The sequence below is a fragment of the Macrobrachium rosenbergii genome, chromosome 20 (genome assembly GCF_040412425.1).
Source record: "Macrobrachium rosenbergii isolate ZJJX-2024 chromosome 20, ASM4041242v1, whole genome shotgun sequence".
Lineage (NCBI taxonomy): Eukaryota > Metazoa > Arthropoda > Malacostraca > Decapoda > Palaemonidae > Macrobrachium > Macrobrachium rosenbergii.
The window spans coordinates 8760001-8768626 of record NC_089760.1 but is presented as its reverse complement, the minus strand read 5'-3'; the positions used below and the strand labels follow the sequence as shown (position 1 = coordinate 8768626).

The window sequence follows — 8626 nt, the reverse complement described above, 5'->3', positions numbered from 1 at the left end:
CAGATAACTGGTATCATATATATATATATATATATATATATATATATATATATATATATATATATATATATATATATATATATATAAAATATATAAAATGATGTGTATGTGCTTTGCTTTTATTATTTACTATTCGCCAAAAAGGTTTTCACATGAAATTTTAGACGAGCAATTTGGAATAGAATGGTCTGTTCACAAAATTGGTGGTTAGTCTTGTGCTACAGAAAAACTTCCCATGGATAAAGGTATGTTTCATGAATAAGGAAACGAAAATACACTTTAAAATTCAATACAAAGGACACAATAGTCGCAAACAAACCAGTATACACTAAAATTAGCAGGAAAAAAGTAATGTTCACTTCCTTTCATATATTTTCACATCTGAATCTTTTTCCCAGACATATCAGCAAGTCAAACACATGTACATAAATTACAATAACCTTTATTTACAAATCTACAGAGTCAATAGCGGGTATGACCACGCTCAGCAATAAACGCCCACCAGGAGGCATGGCATGCTGTCCACCAGCTGTACAAGGTTCTCAGCAGGTATCCTGTCCAATTCTTCCAAGAGGACCAAGAGAGACAGTCTGACCTAATTCTCTAAGCGATGAGGAAGAAGCAGAGCTGTCGTGTAAACAATGGTGCCATCCGTATTCCGTCCTGCTTATTTTGGCCGATTTTTCGAACATTAATGATGATTTCGGTTACAAAATTGGACTGAGATGTAAGTGAACATGCAGTGATTTAAGTGACATAACTGTGTAATGCTTTTTTTGTATTATAGTTAAAATCCAGGAGTGAAATAAGTTCTTGTAGCTAGGAAAACCCTAGACAGGAAACCTAGGCTAGGGGGTGTTGGCGACACTACCGCCATCTATTGAGAGAAAAACGTGTAATTGTTTTCAAAATGGATATGACTTAACCAAAAAGTCCTATTTGGTTGAAAATAGAAAGTAGGAAGGTTGTTCGGAGGCAGGACTCTAAAGAGAAAGTTTTGTTTTCAATTGATGCGTTGAATGTTGACTTAACCAGGATAAAGTCCTAAAATTTGATATATTGAAAACTAGAAAGTTGGGAAGGTTGTCAGGGGGGTTCAGAACCAAACGGAAATTTGAAATGGTTGTGAAATTTCTTGAAAACGTAAACCTTTCTGAATGTGAATCAAGCTTACTAGGATAAAGTGATAAAATTGACGAAACGTTAACTGTTAAAGTTATCAATGTTTTGTCAGGGACGACATACGTCTCAATTGACCTTTGAAATACCCCATTTGAAATGGACGATGAAGTAATCATTATGATTCTAAGTAAATATGGCAAACCCCTAAAAATATCAATCAGGAATAACAGGCATGCACACGGTCCTTTTGAGGTTATGTTAAATGGGGCTTGAGAACAGCAGAAATGAAGGTAAGGGAGAAGGTCATTCTGTATTTCTGACAAAATATATAATTCTGTTTATATTCTAAAATAACATAGAAAAATATTTCGTTTAGCTCAACGGCCAGAAAAGAATTACCTATAAATGTGGTAATGAAGGACATCTGGCTAATGATTGTGTTGTAGACATATTAGGAAGGAAAAATATTTGGACTGAGGAGGACTTTCCGGACACGAATAAAGGGACGACAAAAGAAAACAAAGGAAACACTGGACCCAGTACAGTGGTGGAAGGACAAGGATGACCACTGATGAATGGTGAAAGTCGAAAATTTGGAAAGCAATGTTGGGAAATGAGCAAAACAAAAGATATGCAAGCTGTTTTAATTAATTTAGATTGGTCAAAGGCCTTTGGAGTTTTTGTTTCAAGTGCTAGAACTGTTTGGATTTTCCTTTAAGTTCATTTGTCTGATAAAAATGCTATACAAAAATGCAAATAGTGTGGTGAGCATTAATGGCAACGTAACTAAGCCTTTTTCCATCAAAAGATCAGTCGGACAAGGTTGTCCTTCGTGTATGATGATGTTCATAATAGCGCAAGAGCCATTGTATAGATTGTTGAAACAAAGAGTTGGTAAATATTCTCCTGAAATGCCAAATAATCTAAGAATTTGAGTTGTTGCGTATGCAGACGATAGCTCAATTGTTGTATGTAGAGATGAAGGGATAGAATAAAGTTTTAAGATCTTAAAAATATATGGAAATGCTACTGGTGCTTCTGTTAACTTGAATAAAACTAGCATATTTGGGTTAGGGCAATGGAAAAACAGAACCTTATGGCCAGTACAAAATTTGAACATACAAACCGATAGCTGTAAAATTTTAGGTATAACCTATTTTAATGATTTTTGTGAAACAAGGGAGGAAAATTGGAACAAAATTAGAGAAAATGTGTTGAAAATGATCGGCTTTTCACATAATAGGAAGTCGACAATATTTCAAAAAGCTCTGGTCATTAATATGAAGTTTTTATCAAAATGTTGGTATATAGCCCATGTGATACCGATCCCAAAAAATATTGAGAAGCAGATAGAAAAATGTATTTTCAAGTATTTATGGAAATTAGCAGGAAAGCATGTTTGCCAAGATTAGAAGGAGGGTGTGGAGTAGTAAAAATTGACTATAAGGTAAAGGCAATTTAATAAGAGTTCTTTAAAAAAAATTTGGGTATGAGCTAATGATATACTACTGTAAAATGAAAGGAAGCTATTTATTAAGTGATAATGAAATTAAAGATGCTGCAGTAATAACCACCCCCTATCATGAAGAAATAATTAATACTTTAAGACTAGCCATCAAGATGAATGTGTATCCGCATTGTAAAAGTAGCAATGTATATAGATTTTTAATGGTAGATAACTATAAGCCAAATGTTCAAATTAACTACCCATTGTTTAACTGGAAGAATATATGGGTAAATGTAAATAGCAAGTTTATAGAGCCACATGTCCGAGAAGTATTGTATAAATATATATATATATATATATATATATATATATATATATATAGAAGTATTATATATAAATATATACATATATATATATTGCCAATATCGGGACAGATTACATATGATGAATATCGTACAAGATGGTGTGTGTAGTACTTGTGGGGAAAAAGAAACTATGATGCATTTATTTTATTTTCGTAGAGTGAATAAAAAGTTAATAGAATGGTTTAAAAAAGTGTTTAAAGTTTTGTGTATATAAAGTCAGAACTAAGAATTTTCTTCAAGTACTAAAATTTGATTTTGAAACGAATAGTTTGAAAGATAGGAACGCTGCAAATGTATTATCAGCAGATTTTATATCTGGTATTTGGTATAGGCTAGTTATAAATCTAGGTTGGTGTTAGATGATCCACATTTAATTGGTTTAATAAGAGAAAGTATATACAGGAGTATGTATGTACTGCGTAAATCATTTAAAAACATTCATTCTCATTTTACACGTAGTACTTGGAATTTTAATATATACAGATATATATGAGTATACATAATGGGTATGTATACTATACAGTATATAGGTATGTGTATATGTATGTATGTACATAGTAAATTTAAGTATATTTATGTATATAAAATATTATGACTTATATTTGTTGATTTGTACATAAATTACATATATTGCATATGTATTGAATAGGAAAATGAACTTTAAAATGTATTTTCTAAATGAAAGATAAAAAAATTCTCTAAGGGAGGATGGGTGGTTGTCCCTTTGTCTAATTGCATGGCCCAATTGATCCCATAAATGTTCTGTGGGGTTGAGATCTGGGCTCAGTGCGGGCTGCCCCTGGACGTCCACATCCTGTCTTTCAAGGTGAGTAGTCACCTCACGTGCTCGATGGGCAGGGGCATTGTCGTCATGGCACCGGAAATTATTGGCAAACAAACCACGAGTCCATGGAAGAAGGTTCTGATCCAACAACTGTCTGCATACGTCACCAGTCATGTTTCGATCCAGAATGACAAGTTGACTCTTGCCATCTGCACAAATGGCACCCCACACATGAAGAGATTCACCGCCTCCAGCAACTTGAGCTTGTACACACGTTCCCCTGAAATGTTCTCCAGCCTGTCTGTGTACATGCCTCCTAGCATCTACTGGAAACAGCAGAAATCTGGGCTCATTTCCAAAAACCACATGGTGCCAGTGTTGTACAGTCAGACTCCGGTATTGATGGGCCCAAGCCAGACAGTCTCATTTATGTATGGGGGTGAGCTTTGGCCTCCCAACACATCTACGGACCCGGTGACACATCGCTACCAAACTGCGATTCACTGTTCTGGTACATACCTTGAAGGACAGGATGTGAACATCCTCTAGGCAGCCAGCACTGAGCCCAGATATCAACCCCATAGAACATTTATGGGATCAACTGAGCTGTGCAATTGGACAAAGGGACAACAAGCCATCCACCCTTAGAGAATTGGGTCATGCTCTTTTGGAAAAATGGGACAGGACACCTGCTGAGAACCTTGTACAGCTGGTGGACAGCATGCCACACTGCTTGGTGGGGGTTATTGCAGCTCACAGAGGGCATACCCACTACTGACTCCATACATATGTAAATAAAGGTTATTGTAATTTATGTACTTGTTTTTGACTTCCTGATATGCCTGAGAAAAGTGTTCAGGTGTGAAATATGAAAGGAAGTGAACATTACTTTTTTCCTGCTAATTTTAGTGTATATTGGTTTGTTTGTGACTAATGTGTCCTTTGCATTGAATTTTAAATTGTAACTTTGTTTCCTAATTCATGAAACATAACTTTATCCATGGGAAGTTTTTCTCCAGCACAAGATTACTAGCAATTTTGTGAACAGACCATTCTATTCAAAATTGTTCGTCTAAAAATGCATGTGACAACCTTTTTGGTAAATAGTGTTGTACTGTTTAGGGTGTTAGATATGAGCATTGATTGTATTCTTGATATTTTTTACAATAATGGTGTCTATATTACATTATGTAGATGAGAAGGTTACTTTTTTGTTTTAAAATCTGATCTGTGACAAGAGTCTATTACCCCTATTGTTTTTTAATATTTTCAGGGATGGAGTAATTCAACAAGTCATTTAGAGAATAGATATAATTGCTAAGCTGTAGGATAAAGAAATATCTTCATCTAATGAGCTAACCTAGTCTTAAACTATCTTAAGCTAAGATAAAGTAACTTTGCCTAACCTAACCCAAACATTAAACTAAACCTAATGTAACATATCAATAACCCAACCTAACCTAACTTAAATCTGATATAACTAACCGACCAAACCTAACCAGGTATCAAACTAAACCTAATTTGAAGCTATCCTAAACCTTAACCTAACTGCAAAACCAACCTGATTAACCTAACCTAACCTAACCTAACTTAACCCCAAAATCTAATCTAGCCTAATCAAAACATTACCCTAACCCGTAAATCAACCTAAACAAAATGTAAACCAAATCGTACACAATTCTACATAAAGACAGATGTGACCTAAGCTAAAAGTAAACCTAACCTACTCAAAGAAACATAACCAAATCTATATCTAAATCTAACTTAAATAAACCTAAATATAACCACACCTATAAACCTAAATATAACCACACCTAACTTAATATAAGCCAGAACAAAGCTAAATCTACTTCAACTAAACCAGGCTACACCTAATTTAAACTGGTATAACTCATTCTATATCCAAAGTCTAACCTAACCTCGAGCTAAGCCTGAACTCCATGCAACTCTAACCTACCTGAACCTATACATACCTTAGCCAAAGAAACCCAACCTCACTCAACTTAATCCTAAAACCCAAACTAAACTTTAGCATAACCTAACCTGAATGAAGCTAATTTACATCTAACTTAACCTCACCAAACATGTAAAATTAACTGAACCTAACCTAAAGCCAAACACAGCTAATCTAAATAAAGTCAGACCTAAGCCCTACCGACACTAACATAAGCTAAACCTAATGCTAAGCTATCCTAAGCTAAAACTAGCCTAACTGACTAATGTAATCTAATCTAATCTATCTTGAATCTGAACCTAACCTAACCTTCCCTAAAGGTACACCTAATCTAACCTAGGAGAAAATAGAAAATTCAGGAGATTTATGTGCAGTATCCCTTGAAAGACCTGAGTAAGTAAGGCAATAAAACTGGTTAATGGATTTGATATTAAATTATCAGGTGCAACAATAAAAAAAAGGTCATCAACACCAAAAAAAGTGTTAGTTAAATTTAATCGTTCCATAACGGCTATGAAATGGTAAGAAATGTAAAATTCATAAGTTACAAAACAATTAAAATCATAAAATCTCTCGAGACAGTATATAGTGATTAAAATATGCCATTAAAAATAAATTGTATTTGATGGGGCCATGAGAGTTAGAGTGGATGATAGAGGACTGGAAAAAGTTAATTGAAAGAAGCATTCGAGAGTAAAGGTAAGAGATGAGGGTAGGTTGAGTTAGAAACTAAACTCAAAATATACCAAGTTATAAGCAGTGCGATCCATTAGGAAAAGAAACGTATTTAAGAAACCAACTTCGTATGTTAAACAAAATGATGAAAAGTTTATACATAATGAATAAGAGGAAATAACAAAAGTAACGAAGGTAAAAAAAAATTATCCCAGCATTCTGAAATGGATAATCATGAAGAAAGTATCTTCAACAATTGGAAAGTGAGGATGGTGTATAATTCAATACTTTGAAAGGAGAGGGAGAACTGGAATGCAGTGGTCAGACATGGTGTTAGAGCTGTTGTCATGGGATCATCTGAATATTCAGGAAGAGCAAGATGATGGGGCACAGAGAACTCGAGGGCATTGGGAATCTGGTAGCTAGTAAATGTTATGGAATTAGAAGCGCCTGACAACTAATACAAAACGTCCATGTCTAAAATATTGCTTAGTACCATGAATAGTTTTTCGTGTTTCCCTTCATAAGGGTTATATCCTTACATTACATCTAAATCCTCATCAACGATAACTCCATTTTTTTATACGACTCCATTATTCCATACTGCTTTTACGACCTGGAGTTTTCACTGTGCTTTTCAGACCTTTTAGTGCGGTATACATATTTGACGTTCCATTTCCTTTCATCGAGCTAGACTCAAACAATGGGATTTCATCCTTCAGTGTACCTTTTTAGCCACATGACTCAAAGATTCACAGTGTTGGCATTTTTACCTTACCATTTCCATCTACTTAATCTTTGTTTGTGTCTCTAATGCTAATATTGAAAAGAAAAGTATAACCTGTAAATGTTAAGAACTACACACACAAATAATATATATATATATATATATATATATATATATATATATATATATATATATATATATATATATATATATATATATATATATATATATATTATATATGTGTATATATATACAGTATATATATATATATATATATATATATATATATATATATATATATATATATATATATATATATATATATATATATATATATATATATATATACACATACATACAGTAAACACCTATATTCAAGAGGGATATATGCGAATAGCTAAAATATATATACTTAAAACCCCTCTAAAAACACTTAGAATTGCAATTTTGATAGTTTAAACAAGAAAACCTCCAAAAATGCTTATACCTGAGTATTTTAATAGTTTTATCACAAAACTGCATTTAGTCATGAAAATGATATGAAAATACAGTAATAGTAAATATTTCTCATGAAAAATATATATTTTTATAATATATATATATACAGAGAAATCTTATAATGCGTGAGAACGCGAATATGGGGCATATATACATACATATATATATATATATATATATATATTCAATAGGGATATATTATATAAATATATATATATATATATATATAAAATATATATTATATAAATATATAAACCCTCTAAAAACACTTAGGTTTATATAAATATATATATTTTGATAGTTTAAATATATATAAATATATTATAAAAATATATATATATATATATATATTTTAATAGTTTTATATAATAAAACTATATTTAGTCATGAAAATGATACAGTAATTAGTAAATATATTTATATATATATGAAATTATATATATATCATATATATATATATATATATTTATATATATATAATATATATATATATATATATATATATATATATATATATATATATATATATATTATAAATATTATAAATATATATATATGTATATATATATATATATATATATATATATATATATATATATATATATATATATATATATATATATATATATATATATATATATATACTTATATACACAGTATACCCCCTGTATTTGCGTTCTCACGATTCGCGGACTCATGCATTCGCGGATTTCTCTGGGAGGAATAACTAAAGGCCTTAGTATGAGCAAGGGATGATTAGTTCATGAAATAAATCACAGAAGGAAGCACTTGAACACTGTTTATTAGGTTTATTAATTAATAATAAGTTTGCAGAATGACAGGAGCAGGAACTAACACTATCTCCCCCCCGAACGGAAGCTTAGGGTCTATGTTTCAAATGTTTAGTGTCACTTAGGGGGTTCGGAAGAGGGCGAAGGTCAGGGCATGGCACTCCTAATTGAGGTCAGGAATGGAAGGTCTGGTTAGGTCAGGCGTCAGGTATTACCTGGGAAATTGACTTTTTCTATAGCATTTTGGTTGCTTAGTAAAAATT

The 8626-nt window shown here is 32.1% G+C and overlaps 1 long non-coding RNA gene across 2 annotated transcripts in view; it reads left to right on the top strand.

The window, feature by feature from the left end:
• Positions 1 to 624: 624 nt before the first annotated feature.
• Positions 625 to 8626, top strand: part of LOC136848914 (uncharacterized) — a 95806-nt gene continuing 87804 nt past the window's right edge. For both annotated transcript variants that reach the window (XR_010856176.1, XR_010856175.1), the window contains exon 1: positions 625 to 727. This is a non-coding gene — a long non-coding RNA (uncharacterized lncRNA). The remainder of the gene's footprint in view (positions 728 to 8626) is intronic.